Source organism: Nannobrachium achirus (genome assembly GCF_963921795.1).
Source record: "Nannobrachium achirus genome assembly, chromosome: 15".
Taxonomy (NCBI): Eukaryota; Metazoa; Chordata; class Actinopteri; order Myctophiformes; family Myctophidae; genus Nannobrachium; species Nannobrachium achirus.
Genome location: NC_137822.1, coordinates 63,124,809 through 63,148,350, shown reverse-complemented (window position 1 = coordinate 63,148,350; position 23,542 = coordinate 63,124,809). Strand labels below are relative to the sequence as shown.

At 40.7% G+C, this 23,542-nt stretch overlaps 1 pseudogene across 1 annotated transcript in view; it reads left to right on the top strand.

Annotated features, from left to right (window-relative positions):
• The window catches only part of LOC308299995, a 158,543-nt pseudogene that overhangs the window by 28,383 nt on the left and 106,618 nt on the right, over positions 1-23,542 (top strand). The window contains exon 2 of the transcript in view: positions 3,253-3,557. The product of the transcript in view is annotated as an uncharacterized misc_RNA (transcript). The remainder of the gene's footprint in view (positions 1-3,252; positions 3,558-23,542) is intronic.

Below are 23,542 nucleotides of genomic sequence, written 5' to 3'. Positions count from 1 at the left end.
ACAATGATTGAGATCTGCCACACTCAGCGTATAACTCTCTCTCTCGCACCAGACAGTCGCATCGCAGCCTGTGTGTAGGCTATAGCTGCGGAAGTTAATATCTTAACCCATTCAGAACGGGTACACATTATTGTGTATCATTATCTTATGCTTTAACTATTGAAAAATAGCAGATATACGAGCTTGTAGATCTGCTATTTTATAAAAATCGTGAAAATTACAATTTTTACCCGATTCTATATATGAATGAATGAATGATGAATGAATGAATGAATGAATGATTTTATTTTCGTGTCTGGCTGCCTTTCACAGCCCATCCCTTACAGGATTATTCAGACACAATTACATAACATTTTCTTTTTCACGTACATTTTTTTTCCTTCTTTTCCCAGTGCCAACAAGCTGACACAAAAACAAATAAATAAACAAAATAAAGTAATACTGCATAATTAAGATCACAAGTACATCAGTTGTTGTTCTGAACGAGAGTGGAGGGCAAGAGAGAGGGAGAGAGAGAGAGAGAGAGAGAGGCACAAAGACAGAATGAACAAGAAACAGGACAAGAAACAGACTTGAATAATAGGTTGGTATGATCCATCACAGTGCCACTGTCTATGTGTAAGTTTCATGTCTTCTTCTATTCCAGGCTTTATGTATAAAATTGGAGATTGCAAATGTATGGTTATCAAATAAATGCTTAACTAAATCACTATCCAGAAATATATCTACATGCACTTTATCAAAGAGTGTTTTCTTAAGTCATGATAAAAAGGGCAGTACAATAAAAAGTGAGTTTCATTCTCCACTTCACCAAGTTCACAATATCCACAAAGTCTTTGGTCTATTTCTGTTCCTGTATATCGTCCTGTTTCAATGTGTAGTGGCAGTATTCCAGAACGAAACTGTGCGCACAGAGATCGCTGGCTCTTTGATAGATCATAGGCAACATATCTTTCACACTCGTACACCGATTTAAACTGACAGTATGTACGTAATTTAGGTTTGGCATTTATTTCTTCCAACCATTTACCTCTATATCTTAACATGGACAGTTCCTTGAACATCCCCACATCCACCCTCCGCCTGTGGATGTACAAGTGTTCAAGTCCATAATCCTGTAGAAGATCAAACATTTCTTGTGCCCAGTAACCTCCTGTTAAAATATCCCACCTGAAAATTCTATTTGCCACTCTATCATCTGGCAGGTCAAGCATTCTGTTCCATAAGTGTACCACATTAATCTTCCACCTAACCTCACATGGTATCCAACCCATATCACCATTAACAGTAGCTATACACATTATTGACACTATATAAGTGTCTTTTGACTCCTTCTAAGGTTTTTTGGAAAACCTAGGTTTCTATGTCAGCAATCTGGCCAGCCATCGTCAAAGAAAAGGTCCTTTTCACAACTCCTTTTCACAACTGGAGCTCAGTTAGTCTGTTCTTGAGAGACTACTATGTCAGTGGTTCTCAAACCTTTTCATGTGAAGGACCCTCAAAATGATATTTATTTGGCCACGGACCCCCATCTCAAAATATTTAGTTCCAGGGACCCCCCAGAAGCAAAATTTGAGTTACAAACGTTCACTTTGAAAATACATATATTCAAAGATTTGCACACATTTTCACAACTTTTTCAAAAATAGCAGATCTACAAGCTCGCAGCGCGGCACTCGGTGCCGTGCTGTGAGCTTGTATATCTGCTATTTTTCACTGGTTAAAGCATTCGTTAATTCAAACCCTAAATGGATTAATTCCAGTGGTGGATACTCACATTTGTTACTTGATTAAAAGTATCAATACTGCAATGCAGAAATACTCCGTACAAGTAAAAGTATTGGCATCAAAATGTACCAAAAGTAAAAGTACAAAATGTTTGAAAATAGCCAAGGTATAGAAAAAGGACAAACTGATTAATGTACGTTTTATAATATTATAATTTGTATCTGCAAAGTATAACTAAAGTTTTCAAATACATGTAGTGGAGTAAAAGTACAATATTGGATCCGAGATGTGGTGGAGTAGAAGTAAAAGTATTGGAATTTGGAAATACTCAAGTAAAGTACAACTACCTCAAAACTGTACTTAAGTAAATGCACTTTACACCTCTGCTTAATTCTAAAAAAAAAAATCGATTCTTCATTCATGGAGGCTTGAAATTGGATTTTGGTTTCAATTTATTAAAGCTTGGCTGTCCACTGTCCAGTGTCTCTACATTTCTCCTTCCCTGTGTATACAGTAGGGACTCTGCTGCAGCGTGGGTGGTAAATATTTAGTCTGGAGTGCTGTTGACGGGTTTAGTCTGTGTGTCTCGTTGCGCCAGACCCTATACAGCTGTGTTAAGGGGCCTGGTGGAGGATAACAGGAAGAGCTTAATTTATAGTTCTCTGTCGCACGCATACACCACGGTGCCTGTCGCGTGTCGGAAATAACAAGCTCGCAATGTGTGGCGGTGAATGCGACAAAGTATAAATCAGGCTGAGAAAAGACAGAGCGCCCACAGTGGTGGAAAAAGTACTCTCATTTTTTTTTTGTTTTACCTGAGTGAAAGTATCAATACTGCAATGTAAATACTCTGTTACAAGTACAAGTTACGGAATTCAAAATGTACTTGAGTAAAGTATTGTCATGAAAATGCACTTAAAGTACCAAAAGTAAAAGTACAAAATGTTTGAATTTAGATGATCTACAACATACATGGGCAACTAGATGCGCACGCAGGTCGGTACCAAAATTATCCAATGAAACCAGCGCTCCCCAAAACAACAGGATTGGGGATTGGTGGAATTGATTACATGATACAGTCACCTGTGCATTTAGTCTCAATGTTTGTAAACCCGTCTATTAAATCAAAATGTTACATTTCAGGATTCCAATTAAAAAAATAACAATACATAATTCAGGATTCCAATTCAAAAGAAGCAAACATAGCCGATCTACAAGCTCAAAACACATCGCAGCGCGATGCGTTTTTAGCTTGTAGATCTGCTATTTTTGCTTCTTTTGTATGAGATACTAGAATGACAAAGTAGGAAGTAGCAATATGCAATGTGGCCCTCTGGAGTAAAGGTGGAAATATAGTGGCCCTCGCCATCATCAAAGTTGCCCACCCCTGATCTACAAGCTCAAAACAAGCTCAAAACAGTGCATGACGGAAGATAATTCCACGAAACATGTAAATCTCCACGATACGATTATTTTTTAATCACAATAAACGATATCAATGTGTTATCATCCCGTCCCCCACAGGGAAGGCCTTCGAGATCACCTACGTGCGGCTGAAGTTCTACACCAGCCGTCCGGAGAGCTTCGCCATCTACCGACGCACGGCGCCCGGCGCCCCCTGGCTGCCCTACCAGTACTACAGCGCCTCGTGCGCCAAGACCTACGGCCGTGACGCCCGGGGCTACATCCAGCCGGGGAAGGACGAGCGGGCGGCACTGTGCACGGACGAGTTCAGCGACATCTCGCCGCTGACCGGCGGCAACGTGGCCTTCTCCACCCTGGAGGGACGGCCCAGCGCCTACAACTTTGACGAGAGCGCCGTGCTGCAGGTGAGTCGGGGCTCCGTGGGTCGGGGCTCCGTGGGCTCAGGGGTAGAGAAACCGTCATTAGAACACGGAGGGCAGTGGTGTAAAGTAACTGAGTACATTTACTTAAGTAATGTACTTAAAGAGGTGGTGCCATAGTTTTGTACTTTTTCTGGTGTTCATGTGTTTAGGAGGTTGACAGTATTTCATTAGACCCCCTGGTGTGGTTGTTATGAGCAATTATGCATTCTCGTTTTATTTGGGTTTTTAGCTGGAGGCTGCCACCTGCTGGGTCAGATGTGCCAAAAACACCCATACTTATTACATCACACAATCAACTCCTCCCCTAATTACCATTCACCCAACACTGTGGGGTGTGGCTAACTTCAGCTGGGTCACCACCCACCATGACAACCAGGCATACTTAATGAACTGGGGGTGTGGCCACATAAAAACATAATTTTAACTCTTTCTGTACACTTTTTTGGAAAAAATCTTCCTCCTAGTATAATCATAATAGTTGATGATCATGTTTTAGAGGGGGAATAAATTATGGCACCCGCACTTTAAGTAGAATTTTTTGGTATTTGTACTTTACTTTACTCCAATTTCCAATACATTTACTTCTACTCCATTACATCTCGGATCAAAATATTGTTCTTTTACTCCACTACATTTATTTGAAAACCTTAGTTACTAGTTACTTTGCAGATATAAATGATTATATTATAAAACATACATTAATCCACTTTAGCCCTATTTTATACCGTGGCTATTTGAAAATAGCCGATCTACAAGCTCACAACGCGTCGCGATGTGACGCGTTGTGAGCTTGTAGATCGGCTATTTTCAAACATGTTGTACTTTTACTTTTGGTACTTTAAGTACATTTTGATGCCAACACTTTCGTACTTTTACTCAAAAGTACATTTTGAATCCTGGACTTTAAATTGTAACGGAGTATATCTACTTTGCAGTATTGGTAATTTTACTTAAGTAAAATATGTGAGTACTTTTTCCACCACTGCCTCAGGGGTAGAGAAACCGTCATTGGAACACGGAGGGTTCCCGAAGGGTTCCCAGTTCGATCCCGGGGCTCCCCCAGAGTTAGTGTGGAAGAGTCCTTGAGCAAGACTCTGAACCCCTAGTTGCTCCCGGTGAGCAGGTTGGTGCCTTGCAGGGGTTGACACTAAGGTCTCAGAGGCACTTGCCCGTTGGGCAAGTACAGGTCATATTCTACTTGCCCGAAGGTCATGCTCACTTGCCCGAAAAGTAAATTGTCCATTATAAAATGATAAGTCAGATTTTAATTACCGCTCAATTTAACACCTATTTCTTTACTTTCTGGGGCTGTGCAATAAAAAAAATCATACCTCAGTGCCTCCAAATTCAAATACCTACCTATATAGCTATAGCTATAGCTATAGCTGTTTAGACTGATATCTCGTTTTGTGTTTATGGACGGTTGTGTCCCCTCTCAAATGAGCACTTGCCTGGTCGGGCAACCTGAAAGCAAACTTCACCTGCCCGAAAGTTGTATTTACGTGCCGGGGGCAGGTGGGCAAGCCGTAGTGTCAGTGCCTGCCTTGCATGGTTTCTTCCGCCACCGGTGTATGAAGGTGTGTGGGTATCTCTCTGTAATGCGCCTTGGATAAAGGCGCTATATAAATGCACCATTTACCATTTCCGTATTCGTGGATGATTCGCCTCAGGGACTGCGGGAGCATTGCCACTGTGATTTCTTTTTTGAGACATGGGTAACCTCCGGTGCCATCTTTGCCTCCAGTTACCCATACGTGTGCAGCTCAGATTCTGAGCTGGGCTGACTTTGTATTATGGTTTCAGGACAGAAAAAAAAAATCAAACCTCGGTTCGAAGTGGAGCGGTGAATCTGAGCAGCTATACCGTGTGTGTGTGTGTGTGTGTGTGTGTGTGTGTGTGTGTGTGTGTGTGTGCGTGTGCTGCAGAACAGCGCCCCTCCTTTAACTTGTGTGTTGTGTGTGGCCACTCAAGGTATTGCCAGGCTACAGACACGGCCAGCCAGCCAGCCACATACATACATACATACCCACGGACATACCTGTCTATTGGGAGCGCTTTCACCGCTCCAAAAAAAGAAAACTCAGATTAGTCTGTCTGAGGCTGTGTGTGCAGGGCTGCCAAAGTGCTGTCAAACAAGTCTATGGAGCTATCTATGACATCTATTAAGATTTCATTTGCAACAACACAATTTCATTTGATACAATATGGGGGTCCTACTTCATCTCCCTCAGCTAAGGGGTCCTTGACTTGAAAACATCTTCTTGCCTGCAGTGAAACAAACAGCCAGTAGCCACACATCACAATATAAAAATAGAAATGATTGCCCAGGATATTTCATCAGCTGCTATAGTAACAACAACAATAATAATTATTATAATTAATTAAAAGTATGTTTTAAAAATTCCTAACTTTTCCTGAAACTTGGCGGCCCTGGTGTGTGTGTGTGTGTGTGTGTGTGTGTGTGTGTGTGTGTGTGTGTGTGTGTGTGTGTGTGTGTGTGTGTGTGTGTGTGTGTGTGTGTGCGCGTGTGCGTGTGCGCGTGTTCGCACGCGTGCTTGTGTTTTTGCTGTGTACATGGTGGTGTGTATTATAAAAAATGTTTTTCTGTAGTTTTGTGTCAATGTATTTGCACATAATATGTGAAATGTATCCATGGAATTGAATCCATACTATACCAAGGAGCACTGGGGGAGTTGCCATTAATACGATACAACACAGTTTATTCATGGTGAAGAGCATCGTACCGTATGTTGTCATGCAGTCGTGGGAAAAGTAAAAAGCATCTGTATCAAAAAAGTAGCTCTGGTCCATCGCGTCACCTCCCGGTGACGCTCTGACAGACCCGTCGGCAAATGGCTAGACTCCAGTATCTCAGCCCCTCCGAGCGCTCAACATCAGTCAAAATAAACAAAACTACTTCACTACTCACCAAACCAAAGGTAGTTTTGCGTTGTTGAAAGTATATTCTCCGCGGTGGTGAACCCCTCAGCACCCCACCTACTCTGTAAAATACATTATTTTTGTCATGAAATAAAGCGCACCCACCTCGAGCCACCTAGCGGCCACCGCAGATACAATGGTTCACAACCCGGAAATAAGTGGCGGTTGAGTTGGATGCACTTTATTTCATGCCAAAAATAGTGTATTTTACAGAGTAGGTGGGGTGCTGAGGGACTCACCACCGCGGAGAATAGACTTTCAACAACGCAAAACTACCTTTGGTTTGGTGAGTAGTGAAGTAGTTTTGTTTATTTTGACTGAAGTTGAGCGCTCGAAGGGGCTGAGATACTGGAGTCTAGCCATTTGCCGACGGGTCTGTCAGAGCGTCACTGGGAGGTGACGCGATGGACCAGAGCTACAAAAAAGTACCAAAAGTAAAATGTACTGATTATGCAGAATGTCCCATGTAAAGTTTTCAAATGGATAATAAACCTTTGAAAATAGAGCTTGTAGATCGGCTATTTTCGAAAGGCCGACATATATATTTACAGTAGGGCTGAATTGTTTATGTATGTTCTGTAATAATAATCATAATCTACAAAGTAACTATGAACTAAAGTTTGTAAATAGCCTAAATGTAGCGGAGTAAAAGTACAACATTTCCATTTCCAATTGTACTTAAGTGCATTACTTAAGTACATGTACTTAGTTACTTTACAACACAGGTATTTGAACAAAACTCATCCTCTGATATTGCTGCTCTCCAGAAGAAGAAAAGAAGCAAACAACAATACAACAATAGGAGTAGAATAACTCAACTCAGCTTTATTTGTCACATCATCACAGGATTACAGGTGTAAAAATGGGTGCAAAAAAGTACCGTCATTATTGCAGTTTCACGAAAGGTGGAAAGAGAGAGAAAAGAAGAGACAACACGGGTCAGATATCAATATGAAGAGTGTAAATCTCTCTATATGTGTGAGGTGTTTGATCTACTGTATATACAGTAACAGTACATAAAGTGTGTGCATGGTTTAAATAGCAATGGGATGAAGCAGTTAGTTTCCCGAGTTTGAAAAGGTACTACCGCTGTGCCAACCCCGAGTTTCCCGAGTTTGGGCCGTTTTTGAAAAAAAAAAATATATTTTTTGGACCTCCAGAAATGTATTAGGCATGATCGCGATCGCGAAATTGCATGTTTAACCCCCATACCAACCCATTCTTTCAAACATGGTAGCCATGTTTGTTTACATCTGAAGAAAACATAATGGCTGATAAATCATGAATGCCTGAACGGATTTCCAAGCGGATTGTTTTGTTTGAAAGCTGTGAACAGTGTGCACACACGTGGTGCATCATCTAGGCATGGGCGTGCACTTTTTACACAATTGCGCAATTACATGGAAGTCTATGGTAACCATGGCAACATGGGACATTGAAGAGATAAAATCATAGGAACATAAGTGTTAAAGGGATATTTCACTTAAAAAAAAAAAGAAAAAAAAAAAAAAACGTGGTCATTTTATCGTCCCTAACCCTGAACAGTTTTTAATTTGCTTGATTAAATATTTAGTTATTTGATGTAAATGTTATCCTGTCCTCCACACACACCCATTGTAACTTCAAACTGCATTTTAACCATGATAGATTCATTAAAAACACCCATTATTTTTTTCTGGTGACTCATAATACCCTCCTAATACGTGTGCAGGCTGTGTTTTTGTCAATAACTTTTTTCATTTATTTGTAATAATTCTTTGGGAAAATGAAATAAAAAAATAAAAAATACAATAAACCCCTGGGCGACCCAGGTCAGCTAACACAGTGGTTATCAACCTGTGGGTAGGGACCCCCAGGGGGGTCCCCACATTATTTTGGGGGGTCCCCCGATGATTAACTTAATGTGCAACATTGTTTTCTCTCTCAACGGTAAACAAACCAACATAACATTTAAGTGTATAGAGGGTTTCTGCACATTTCTAAAGTGACAATACCTCTAACATGAAAAATTAAACAAATATTAGAGGCAGACATTGTGAGTATGTAGATCTGGTATTTTCACAATAGAACCGTGTTAAACACATTTTAATGCCTCAACTCTTCCAACTCATTGTCAGAGTGGACGGTCGCCAGTTCAAATATGATTATTTTGGGGGACTGAACTAACCTTTGGATTGCACCCATTCAGACCCGAAACCCCATTTTGTATCTATACCTTTCATGCCAGGAAACCCTTTTGTGTTTATTTTTGCTATGTACGGTATATGGCAACATCATTTTTCATGTCATTTTTGAAGTTTTTTTCAGAAAAGGTGTATTTTGAATCAGTCTACAGTTTTAGTGTTTAAGGGTGGCTGTTTTGGGGGGCTTTTCAAAAGTCACCCAAAGTCCTCTAACTCCTCTCTCTCTCCTCTTCTGTTTTTGTCCCACTAAGACAAAAGGTCTGCGTCCACGGCCGCGTCCACGGCCGGGCCGGCCGTTTTTTCCGCGGCCGCGTCCATGGATGTGGACGCGGCCGTCAGCGGCTGTCTCTCAAAGGAACAGACATTCTGGCTTTTCTGGCCTCCCGCTATACGTAGCCAATCCCAGCCCCGTTCCTGCACATTGTAGGTCCAAACATGAAAGGTTCGTTCACATTTTCGGGGGATTTTGAAAACTATATATTTTTGGAAACTTCAGAGTATAACAAATCAGAAAATCCATGATTCCATTAGCAAAATCCCTAGGGGATTTTTTGGCAGCTGCTGAAAGTTTGTCTCATTCACTTACTATACACTACACTATAAAGGAAAAAATATATATAAAATAATAAGTAGCATGTGAGGGGTCAAACTATAGTTTCAATTTTTGTAATGATTCTGAATCCAATGCAAGCATTTGTTTTGCATGAAAAACATTCCTTGGGCTAAAAACGGATGATGAGTCATCACTTTGCAGAGTATCGTGGGGGCTGTTTTTAGCCCAGAATGTTTTTCATGCAAAATAAATGCTTGCAATGGATTCAGAATAATTAAAAACCCCTAGTTTGACCCCTCACATGCTACTTAAAGCAGATATTTTTGGGGGGTATACAGATTTTGCAAATGGAATCATGGATTTTCTGATTTATTATACTCTGAAGTTTCCAAAAATATATAGTTTTCATAATCCCCCGAAAAGTTGACTGAAATTACACAAGCGACTTGACTATTGTGTATTCAGTGTCTCTGTTGTTTTTTCCAATGTGTCCAACCTCCAGCGACATTAAAGCTAATCCACTGGCGTACTTCATTTCTATTTTCTCTCTCGTCGCAGACCCCCCAGGGACCATCACAGGGCCCAGAGGAGACAAAGAAATGTCTTCATCCCGCTGCTCGGTGCAGATTAGTGTAAGGAGAAGGGAAAAAAGATGATGTGCTTTCTTTCGCCGCGTGTCTCTGTGCCGCCGCCGCCTCTTCCCCTCGATCTGTGTCGCTCTCAAGGAAGGGCTGCCTCCAGGGGCGTCACAAGGGGGGGAAAAGCGGGACTGAGTTACTAGGGCCCAAGGTGGAAGGGCCTTAATTATTTTATACTTTAGCTATTGAGAAATAGCAGATATACAAGCTCGCAGCTCGGAAATCGCGCTATTTTTAAAAAGTCGTGAAAATGTGGGCAAATCTTTGAATACATGTATTTTTTAAGCGAACATTTGTAACTCAAATTTAGCTTCTGGGGGGTCCCTGGAACTAAATATTTTGAGATGGGTGTCCGTGTCCAAATACCTTTGAGGGTCCTTCACATGAAAAGGTTTGAGGACCACACTGACATAGAAACGTAGCTTTTTCAAAAAACCTTCGAAGGATTTGAAATGTTCAGACTCCGCACAAATTTTCAAGATTTTTCAAAAATGGCAGATCTACAAGCTTGCAGCGCGGCACTCGGTGCCCACGCATATTCACGGTTTTTCAAAAATAGCAGATCTGTCAAGTTTTCAATAATTAAAGCACAAAATAACGCGTAATAATGCGCTCCCAGTCTAAATGGGTTAAACCCCCTCCTCCCCCTATGAAGAACTTTCATGGGGGGCCCGCAGTGAATCCTTATACCCAGGACCCAGAATTTGGTGTGACACCTCTGACTGCCTCTCTCCTCTCTGCCGCTCGACGGGAGGGCGAGATGTCACACACGTTCAAAGTGCTGTGTAGCTTGATGAGAAGGCAGGCCTGGAAGGAGTGAAAATAACTGTGTGTGCGTGTGCACATGCAGGGACGTGCTGGCCATTGGGAAAAGCGGGACAACTCCCGAACGGCCGGTTCATTCCCGGCCGGCCATTAGGAAAAAAATTCAATATAAAATGTCGGCCTTCGTTCCATTTTGGGGGCTGGGCGGCCAACAAAGTAAATCGTCACTGTCGGGCAGAAACCTCGTATCTCCAAGTTTCAAGGCCGTCGCACAAAAGTAGTGAAAACAGCAGATCTACAAGCACACAACGCCTCGCACCGCCTCGTACAACTTGTAGATTGGCTGTTTGCATTAGTTTAAATCTTTTTTTAAATGATAAATACAAAACAAAGGGTTTTGGACATACAAGGTTTCCACCCGACAACGACGAAATATAAGTCATGTAATTGGCCCACTGGCTTGTCACTTGTCATGATCTGAAATGGCAAATCTTTGGCCCGCCTCTCCAACTCTTTTTCCCGGGCTGAATCAGGGGCCCAGCATGTCCCTGCATGTGCGTACGTACGTGTGTGCGTGCGTGTGCACACGTGAGAAAGAGAGAGAGAATGTGTGTAGAGATGCTACAGTATATGCAGCACTGAAAATGTGTCACCAGTTTATTCCTTGCTAAATTAAGAGAAAGACCCAAGAGTCAAACACACTGTTATACTGCATAGTAAACCGTGCATGTGCTGTGTGCTGTGAGAAGAGATCCAGTATAACTAAAAGACAACTTATTTTTTGGTAGCGCTCGGTTGTTGTTTTCTGAAAATAGCTGAACTACAAGCTTGTAGATTGGCTATTTTCAGCATGCAACCAAGCGTAATATCGGCCATTATGATATATCACCATCGAGGCACCGGCAAAATATATTTTAGTCGACAAAATCAACTGTAGATTGAATCTACTCCAATTTTATTGCGACCGTTAGGTCGCAGTTACTTCAAAACCTCCACCGGCTGTCAGTCTGTCACGTCACGCCACGTCACGTCACGTCACGTCACGTCACGTCACGTCACGTCACGTCACGCCACGTCACGTCACACTTTTGCCCTACTCATCCATGCCAAACGTTGCACACACACTCCGTGGCTGCCAAACGACAACCTCCACCCCTCATTTCTCACATGGCCCTCTTCTAGCGCCACCATGAGGCCGATTCTTGCAAAACACATTTTTGAACACTGCTCCTACAGATTTTGCCCTCAAATTACACTAAGCGGTACACAGTATCTACACTACAGTCATGTCATCAACATGGATCTGTCCCATTTCCCATATTCCCTCCTGATTGGCTACCGTTGCCTTCTAAAGTTTGTGTATGTGACCTGATGGTCGCTTATCTCCCAATTAGGGAGTCTTACTGGTGATATTTAGTAGATTAAAATTTCAGATGACTAGAATATGACTAAAACTAAATGAAGTTTTATTCAATTGACTATGACTAAAACTAAATCAAAATGTGCTGTCAAAACCAACACTAGCCTTCTCTGTATTCTGGATATGGCAGCTTGAAACAGGGACAGTCCTGGACAAACTGGTTTGTCTGGTCACTGTAGACGGGCAAATTACATCTTTATCTCAATCATGCCTTCGTGAACCCTAGCGTCCCTATACTGGGCATGTATTGATTGACCAAATATTTAGCAGTTCTACAAACTCACAATGCGTTGTGTGAGTTGTGTGCTTTGTAGATCTGCTATTTTCGCCATGCAGCTATATGCACCAGGGTTGTTGGCAAAAAAGCTGGGAACTACTTTCTTGTAGCTGGGAACTTTCCAATCCCAGTGATATTGCTTAACCCTGTCTTCTATCCCAGTGGTTCTCAACCTTTTCAGGCCGCGACCCCCAAAATAATCATATTTTAACTGGGGACCCCCCACCCTGACGAGCACTAAGAGTTGAGGCATTACATTTTGTATAACACAGTTCTATTGCTGCCTCTAATATTTGACAATTTGGACAATGTTTAATTTGCCATTTTAGATGTATTAAAAAGTCCATAAATTATCACTTTAGAAATGTGCAGATACCCTCTATACACTTAAACGTTATGTTGGTTTTTTCACTGTTGAGTGAGAGAAAATGTTTAATATTAAGTTAATCATCTAGGGACCCATGGGGGTCCCGACCCATATGTTGAGAACCATGTATTCTATCCCGAGCCATCCCAAACTAGCAAAGCGTGTTGTAGGTATGGGCTTATAAGGCAGAGAAGTAGTCGTATCAGTTTTTTTGGGGAATTACAATGCAGACATTAACTGATCTGTAGATCAGCTATTTTCTGACAGAGATGATGATGATTTACAATGAGGCTTCATATTTTAGATAGTCATTAGAGAAAAGAAAAATGTTTTCATTTACTTCTTTCTATGGGGCTGTTAAGTATGACATCATTTTGTAGGCAGAGGAGAATTTCTGCCCCCAGTTTCCGTGATTCTTTTTACTATTTTTACTATTTACACATTTTTCTTCTCTTTGTTGTTGAAAGGAAAGTGTTAGAATTATACTTTAGTCGTTATTTTTGTCTCGGATCTGTTGAAATAGCGAGGGACAGAAAATGCTCTGGGCCCCATTGTTTTAGTGATTTTAAAGATTGTGATTTGCATGCATGCCCCCAGGTTGGGGGCATGCATGCAAGTGGCTAAATATGTATTTTTAGACACAATAAGTCCATTCCTAAGATGCACTGCAATCTTTCATGGGTAGATGTGACTTATGGGTGCTGGTGTAAATAATAACAAAGAAATTGAAGGGTTATTGTGTCTAAAAAGACATGTTTAGCCACTTGTACGCATGCCCCCATGCACCCCCTGAAATCAAAATCCCGATACTAAAATCGTTAAAACAATAGAAAGCAGTACATGAAAACATTTTAACACTCATCTTTTCTTTTCTCTAATTACAATCTAAAATATGAACCCTTGTTGTAAAAAAACAAAAACAAAGCTGTCCTTTAAAGGCTTCACGTTGCTGGTGTTGTACTTGGCTGTCGAAGGAAGCACATCTGTTGTTGCTGGGAACATGTTATGTTAGCCTCATTTGAGCTGTTTTTTTTTCCTTTTTCTCTTTTTTTTTGACCCTGCTGTCTGCCGAGCGTTCTTTGGGGTAATGGACCGTTCACGATGCACAAAAGGAAAATGTTGAGCTTGAAAGATATAAAGACAGCATTTCAGCACGCTGTGCACCTGACGTCTACAGCACCACATTCAACGGCAGTCAAATGTTTTTCTCTCTTACACTTTAAACTCTTACACTTTAAACACAACCTTGTCTCAGACTCTCAGTTAGGGTGCCAGTCAAATATATGGCCTGCAACATAGCCTATATATATATATATATATATATATATATATATATATATAATGGGTGGGTGACGTGACGTAACGTTTTCGCTGTCCTCGGTGTCAAACATGTATAAATAAAAAATATATTTGTCAAAAACCTTCTGAATATTCTGCAGGACATTAAGCTTTATGTGAACTTACTCAAGATTAAAACATTTCATTCCTCATTTCTTCAGAATTTTCAACCAAACATGGCAAAACTCATATGGTGTGACTGTCCTGACCTTGTTTCTCAAAGTGGGAACTTGAATAAAACTAAGAAAAATAATTGCTAAAAATCATTTGAAAATGAATTTAGGCTAAAAAAATGTCTATTTGTGAGCCTATATCTTTTCAAAGTCAAAGCATAATGTTTTCAGTCATTTCTGATCAAAAACATTTTGTCCCCCAAACCAAAATCATTTGGTGTGACACTAGTTTGGACAAATTAAACAGGCAATTATTTGGACACCTATTGGCTAGAGAGGTCCTTCTTCTGTAAGGCTATTCAGCACTCCCAGCACAACTGCAAGACAGGTGTCTGAGGTGAGTTATGATTTTAACATTTTCATGAAATGCCATCTTGTTGAAACTTTGACAAACTCACCACTTTGGATGTCTGTTGGTGTGACACCTTTTCATTAAAAAAAGCTTAAGTTATTTGAAGTTTTGGTCATATTTCCATGTAGATCTAGGTTGCTTTGTTATAGCTAGCATGCTGTTAGCATGCTAATGTGTACATAGTAGCCTCAAGGTAAACCTAAATGCAGAAAACATAATATGGTGTGACACTTAATCATAATGGTGTGACATGTCTGCTTGTCACGCCATATGACTTGATTGTCACACCATATGATTTATACTGTATTTAACTACAGATATAACAATAAATAACAAAGTTCCATGTTTCTTTTGTACATTTAAACATTTGTTTTAAACATTTTTACATAAAATGTAATTTAGCTTCATTCAGTGATACTTCAAATTCATCAGACAGAGCAGAAACCCCTTCACAGAAACATATTGTTTCAATCTAAACAATATTTTCTCTTTGTCTTAAACTATACATTCCATTTTCTTTTGTCAGCTGGAAAATGACAAGTGCTGAGAGAACGAGAAAGTACAGGGAGAAACTAAACAATGACCCAGCAAGGAGAGAGAAGCCAAAGACTGCATTTTCTACGAAGAGCAGGAGGTTGTCTGTGGCATAGCAGAACCGCAACAAGGCAGCCGGTTTGCTACCCTCACCAAATACGACTGGCTGATGTACAATACAGTCTAAATGTATAATCTAATCTGATCTAATACTTTTGTACTTTCACTCACTGGACTGGACAGTGGACAGTGTTAAGGTAGGACCCAAGACAAAACTAGCGAAAATAGCTGATCTACAAGCTCTCAACACGTTGTGCTGCGAGAGCTTGTAGATCAGCTATTTTCGGAGTTGCGCAACCCAGCACTCTTTAGCTAGTGGAGATGTGGTGTAATGTCATGATTCCTAATTACATTTGTTCAACACAAAATGCTGTGTTCAAGTTCAGGAGACTTCGGAAAAAAGCAATTTACCTGAATGCTGAGTTCTGTTTCCACTAATTGGTGTTAATAAAATGTTGCCTTGGCTCCAAGTGTGGCTATGCGCCTTATTGTCTCTTTAGGATCCTTCTGCCGTGGGCCGGCAGAAGACTTAGGTGTGCGTAGCATTCCTGTGCACATCCTCATCATCCATCTACTACTACAATTCTTTCTTATCCCATGTTAAAGCCCTACAATAATATCCTGTTCAGAAATATTAAGGCCATGTTATCCTGGGTAATTGTTTAATCAATCAGTAAAGTTCAGTACTCACTAATAGGTAGGTTAAAACACAGTTTGCTTTGACACATGAAGATATGATCATACGGTGTGACACTAAATCATTTGGTGTGACATTCCAAATAGTGGAAAATCATACCTTTATTAATGATTAAACCAAAAAAATGTTTATGGATTACATAGAGAATATTATCAGGAAGAGTCACAAATATTTGTGTAATTTTAGAGAAAGTTTTGACAGAATACATTTAAAATATGTTGTAAGATCATGAACATGGGCCTCACACAGAGTGTCGATTATGAAAAAAATATACAGATATAATTAATTTTCAGAAAACTATAGTGGATCACTGGTTAGTTATGATAAAGGACTTTGATAAAGTGAGTAACTTAATAAAGATGTACTCCATTTTCATTTTATGAACAATTATTTTCATGTCACACCATATGACGATTTTAGGCACAAGTACAACAAACTGCTGAATGAAGTCTGATTCCAATAAAATATCTAAAAACAAAATGTATTTCCATAAGGTTGAGAGTGAGTAGAACAAAAGTAAATAACTTTTATGCCTGCAATTTAAAGTTTTTTTAAAAACACATTTTTTGGGGCGTCACGTCACTGACCCATATATATATATATATATATATATATATATATATATTAGGGCTTTCACCAACTAGTCGACTAGTCGACTTTTATAACCGCTAGTTGATCTTGTTGGGGTTTAATCCCAGAGTTCACCCAAAGTTCATCCTGTCAGCACACTGCAGCAAACGTGTCCACTACGGGGACAGTACAGAATAGTCAGTTTACAATGGTAACGCGAACAAAGCAAGTTAAGACAGCCCCAGTTCACAACAGAGCGTCTGACGTTCGTTTGATTAGAAGTAATTAAAAGATGGTGGAGTGTTTCTTTGTGTAGCGAGCGAGCCTAGCCTAGCCTATAGCCTGTGGACAACCTTGCATTCTGGATTACTTTGTTTAACGAGAGACACAGCAGATACAGTCATTTTGGTGAGTCCCGTTTCCATTCCTTATTATTGTAGCAGTTAAAATGGATGTGGCAATTGTGAAATGCTGGTCTTTGTTATGTTGCTTGCAGTAACGTGCACACCTTGTCGTCCTTGTGTGAGTACACGTTGTCATGGCAACTTGGCTGCTGCGAAAAGCGGTGACACAGAGCGTCTTTATTATTACATAATATGTTAGTGACTAGTGGACTACCAGTGAAATCAACTAGTTGATTGGCAAAAAATACTAGTCGTGAAAGCATATATATATATATATATATATATATTAGGGGTGGGATGCGATTAAAATTTGTAATCTAATTAATTACAGGCTCTGTGATTAATTAATCGCAATTAATCACATTTTAATCGCACATCGATATTTGACCTGAGAAGCATTTTTTTCAAGTAAAACCCATTTTGTTGTAGACCTACGAGTGAATCAACAAGTGAGTTTTTTAAATCTAAATTTCGCATCCACTGGGCCAAGCAAAGCGCTCTGATCGGCTACTTCTCCATTTGCGTTTGTTGTCTCTTCTTGGTTGGTGCATCGCTATGATCGGTATGCCCGAAACTGAAGGTTCTGTGGTGCGATTAAAATGCGTACATTTTTTTAATCGCGTTAATTTCTGTAATTAATTAATCGCAATTAATCAGTTAAAGTCCCAGCCTTAATATATATATATATATATATATATATATATATATATATATATATATATATTAGGGGTGCAACATATCGAACCGAATATCGAAAATCGAACCGAACCGAAAAATATCGAACCGAATGACCCTGTACCGAACAATACAATAGCACTCCACATCCCATTCCCCTGGAACCCCCTCAAGGACCCCTAGGGGTCCGCAGAGCCCACTTAGAGAACCACTACCCTAATAGGTTGGGTACCGTATTGTTCAAAGTTAAAACAAAAAAAATACATCGTTATAAGAATTTATAAAACATTTATAAATCAGGAACATTTCTGTTTATTTTTTGTATCGAAAAAGTATCGAACCGTGTCACCAAAATATCGAACCGAACCGAACCGTGAATTTTGTGAACCGTTGCACCCCTAATATATATATATATATATATATATATATATATATATATATATATATATAGAGAGAGAGAGAGAGAGAGAGAGAGAGAGAGAGAGAGAGAGAGAGAGAGAGAGAGAGAGAGAGTGAGTAATGTTTATTTATATGCACTGCCCCCATCACATACATCTAAATAAAAGAACATTGTTAAAATCTGTATCTGGTATTAATGAGTCAGCTGTATTCTCCCGGTTCAGCCACTTTCATTCCATTATTCATATTTACTGTATTAAACACACACTCCAATCAGCGTTATTCCGCCACACTGTTTGCTGTTTTCTCTGGGATGGTAAAAGACTGTATTTGGTTTTACATTTAATGTTTAGCTGCTGATGACTTTTCTCAGAATCTTATTTTAAACTTTTGCATGTTGGAGTCAGTGGTGGGAAAAAAATACTAATTTTTTTTACTTTTTATTTAAAGTTCCGCTGACACGCCCCGAAATTATCATAGTTGCGACCGTCAGGTCGCAGTTACTATCAAAACCTAGACCAGCTGTCCGTCAGTCTGTCAGTCTGTCACACGTCACACATCACACTTTTGCCCTGCTCATATCTCCGCAACCGTTGCCCCGATCCATGCCAAATTTTGCACACACACTATTTGCCAACCAAACCACAACCTCCATCCATCAATTTTCACATGACCCTCTTCTAGTTCACGTCACGTTGCAGATGCAACGGTTATGAGCTTGTAGATCACTCTTGGCTGCGGCGCCGGAACTGCCGCAATCCTTCTGTGCAATGCATGATGGGATGTTGAAAAGTTGTGGATATGTGTTTTGGTCTGAATGCCTCCTTTAAGTAAAAGTATCAATGCTGCAATAGAAATACGGTCACACCAGAAAGATATTCTACCTATGAGAGTGGATTCCGCCAATGCATTTCAATGGGAATGGCGTGGTTTGATGGTCTTGCGCAGCTTTTGGCGTGCCGTGCAGGCTTTGCGTTTATGCTTGAAGCACTGTTTTTCCCCTCTGTCCAATCGGGTGAGTCGAAGGCAGACCGTACCGAGACTCAGGAAGTGACAAGTGGTTGTAGCTATGTGTGTCATTGGTTATTGGGAGAATCCGCTGGCTGAGCACAATAAGAGTTTATCAGCCGCCAGCCATACTTTGGTGTGACTGTGCCCTTATAAGTAAAAGTCCTTAGGCTAAATACTTAAAGTTATACTGTGTAAGTTACTCAACTAGTGGTCAGTAGCGGTATAGCAAACCGCGGTCACGTCTGTTTTTTTTGGCCGCTTTTCGCCACCGCGTACGTCTCGCCGAGACGCATCTGTAGAGGCGTCCCGCATCCCTCTACGGCCAGGCGTTCGGGAGTTACCGACTCCTTCACCAGAGTAAACGCTGTTGTTATGTAGAGGCAAGCTACTTCCTGAGAAGACAGCAAGACGTGCTGTGATTGGCCAGCAGTGTATGATCCGCGCTGTGATTGGCCGGTAGTGTATGATCTCGTATACAGAATGATGCAGATGACGTAATTTTCCCGCGAAATGCAACCCCCCAGACGGCTCAGTAAAAAACATATAAAGAAAAGGCTTTTGGGGCTGAAATTAACGGAGTGGGTATTCTAAAACTGTAGCGATTTAATAGTTAGGACAATTTTAAGATTTGTTTTATTAAAAAAGTTACATAGTATAGCTTTAAAGTACTAAAAATAAAAGCACCCAATGTTTGAAAATGGCAGATCTAAAAGCTTGTAGATCGGCTTGTCTACACCATTAGAGAAAGTAGAAGAATTGTTCTTTTGATCAATGTTTGCCTGTAGTGGTATCTCTCCTATAGCACCAAATCAATAAAGCATGACATTGTGGACAAAATATTCTCGGGTCTTGGGGTCGGAGAGGCTAAATCTCATCAAATGGCTGTCCGTGGCTCAAATGCAGAATAAATACAGTAATAGACCTTGAAAATATGAAAAGCGTTGAAAACCACACGCTTTACTCCATCTCTGGGTCGAGTCGTGGCAGAATCCTCGGGTCTCTCGCGTGAGGGAGCTCCGAGGTTATAGAATCTCCGGGTTGTATATAAATATATAGGATATAAATCTTGCCGTATTGCGGGCTTTAAATGTAATTATTCCCAGGATTAAGACGTAAGCCCTGCAGGGGCCTGCACGCGGCCCCGCGTGGAGCGCTATGAACAGACGCTGTGGTTATAACCAGAGGCTAGGCTGCTAATGGTCCTGATGCTGGCTGCATTTCACTGTCGTTTAGACGACATCGACCCATTGATTATGAAGCAGAGGACGATCAATAGGAGTCAGGGATACACAGATTGGGTGGCAAATCTCCTTCACCAGACCTGCTGTGCTCCCTCCCCTCCCCTCCCCTCCCCTCCCCTCCCCTCCCCTCTCTCTCTCTCTCCCTCTCCCTCTCTCTCTCTCTCTGATAAAAGACAGGAGAAGACCCAGAATTGACCGCGAGTCCACTGTTAGAATAAAAGGCAGATCAATTGGCATCTCATTCCCCCTCTCCGCCGGTTTTGTACGGTTGATGGGGTGCAGTGGGAAAGACTCCCCCATCTTGGATGGATGGATGAAGGAAGGGAGGAAGGAAGGAAGGAAGGAAGGAAGGAAGGAAGGAATGAACTAATTAATGGATGCATGGCTGAATGGATGAACAAATTAATGAATTAATGGATTAATGCATGAGAGAGAGAGAGAGAGAGAGAGAGAGAGAGAGAGAGAGAGAGAGAGAGAGAGAGAGAGAGAGAGAGAGAGAATGAATGAATGAATGAATGAATGAATGACAGTGGTATAAAGTAACTAAGTGCATTTACTTAAGTACTCTACTTAAGTACACTTTTGAGGAATTGGTACTTTACTTGAGTATTTCCAATGTTTTCCAATACTTTTACTTCTACTCCATTAGGCTACACTGCCCTACAAAGGCAGAACGCAGTAACTACATTTTTGGAAAAAAATGAGTTAGAATAAAAAATGAACTCCTTGATGTCTGTTTTATCTTGTGATAAAGTTTCAGAGTGAAATTGTGTTTAGTTTTAGAGAAAAAACGTTATAAAAATTGCAGTAACTACAAAACATGCACCAAAACCAAGGCAGAACGCAGTAAGTGTAGTTACTGCGTTCTGCCTTGGGAATGGGAACACTTTTTTTTCTCCCCCATTTTCGCGCCGTAGCCTATATCCCCGCGAAAGTCTCCTTGAGCATAAATAACCTACTACACGGCCATCAAGAAAGATGTCACTATCCAGGGGACAGATAATGGTGGAACTGGCATTAAAGAGAAAATATCCAGGTAGGTTTGACATGACATTACTTCATTTAGTTATATTTTAGAACCAATCATTCACATCACATGCTCGAATGGTGTTTTACAATACCTGTTAGTGATGTTCTGTTCCATGAAAGCTGTGGCATAATCCTGTGTAGCCTTTAATGCAGTGGTTCTCAAACGTTTTCATTAATTCAACTACAATAGAACCAAATAGAACCAAATAGAACCAAATGGACCCTGACGGGTCCATTTGGTTCTATTTGTACGCACTCTGAGTTACAGACCCAGGGTCCATTTGGTTCCTAACTATCATTTAGCTCGGGACCCCCTGGAACTCCCTTAAGGACCCTGGGGGTCCCCCAACCCCACTTTGAGAAACAATGCTTTAACGTGATCATTGATCGGCCGATGCCGTCATCTTTGTTGTTTGTCCACTTGTTAATTAAGTTAATCCAACCGGTCTCGAAGGGTTTCATGTAATGATCACACAAAAAAGCAAGCAGCAAGAATGATCTCTGTTGGTCTGTTGATTTGTCTGCTGCTGTACAGAATGTCACTCTCCCCAGCTAGCAATAAGGCATGCGTTGCTACTGACGTGACGCTGGTGTTTAAAGACGTGAAGTGACATTCAAATGCCATTACAGAATGTTGGCAGGCCAACTATCTATTCTGTGAAAAATCCATTCATTTAAATCCTTTCGGTTTCACCATACTTTGTCCGTCAGCTTTCTGAAGTTAGTCTTGAGGTATATTTTTCCCTTGAATTACTAGTTAGGCATAATGCATTTTCCTCATGGTGCACCACGGGAAACACAGCACCTGCCTAACAGTTTTACTGTAGGTAAAAATGTACCTTTGTCAAGACAACGAATGCAGCGTAGCTTTTCAAAATGTTAACCCTTCACTGACACATTCAGAAAACATAATGTTTCAGGCACAGTGGTGTAAAGTAACCAAGTAGATTTACTCAAAACATGTAATTGAGTGATTTTGAGGTTAATGGTACTTGAAATTTCCAATACTTTTACCTCTACTCCACTGCATCTAGGTTACAAATATTTTACTTTTACTCCTGTTTGAAAACTTTAGTTACTAGTTACTTTGCAGATATAAATCGTATCATAAAAGATACATTAACCACTTTAGCCCTATTTTATACCTTGGCTATTTGAAAATAGCTGATCTACCAGCTCACAACACGAGCTTGTAGATCTGCTAAGTACAACATGTCAGTACTTTTTTTCACCACTGATCAGGCATACTATTATATTGAATGAATGAATAAATAAATAAATAAATAAATAAATAAATAAATAAAAATACATACATACATACATACATACATACATACATACATACATACATACATACATACATAAATAAAGAAATACATGAATACATGAATACATGAATAATTAAATACATATTATTTCATTGCAGTGGTACAAGATCTCCAAAGTTCATCAAAGAAAACCCCTCAACCCCCCAACCAGACTTTGAATGAATTGTTTGCATCACTCCAAGAACAATTTGTGCCTGATGATGTTCCTGCAGTGCCTGAGACTGAGCTAGGTCATTGAAGACCAGGAGCCCACCCACCCTCATAGCCATGTGGAGGAACCAGGGCACAACCAGAAAATACCCAAGATTGGGAAGCCATGCAGTTCAACATGCCGCAAAAAATGTTGGACAAAATTCCACCAAGAAAGGAGGGAAATAATACATGCTGCATACTGGGCAATGTCCAATGCACAGAGGAAGGACTTCATATTTGCCGGAGTGAGTCAACGCCAGACCAAGCGTTTAACATCTGGTGGTCCCAGCAACCGCACAAAGTCCTTGTCCTATCATCTTAAAAATGATAAGGGCCAATCACTAGCCATCTGCAAGCCATTTTTCCTGTCAACACTGGGATACAATCCCAAGAATGACAGAATCATCCAGACAGTTGTTGGAAAGTGCTCCCCATCGCGCCTGACAGCCCCCAGTGATGGCCGTGGAAGACATCCCCCAAAGAATAAAATAAACATGAGCCCAATCCAAAAGCACATTGCCTCGTTTAATCCTACAGTTAGCCATTACAGAAGAGAACATGCCCCCAATCGAAAATACCTCCCAAGCGACATAAGTGTGCAGCTGATGCACAACGAATTTGCTAAAAACCAGTCATGTTCATACGAAACATACCGGAAGGTGGTGAAGAGCAGCAACATCAGCTTCACTAAGCTGGGAGAGGAGCAGTGTGAGCATTGTCTCCAGCATGAGGTCCATGTAAAGGCTGAACACAAGGCTTTAAACCAGGACACACAGGACCCCTCTCCTGACTGCTCCACCTGCAAAAAGTGGGAGGACCAC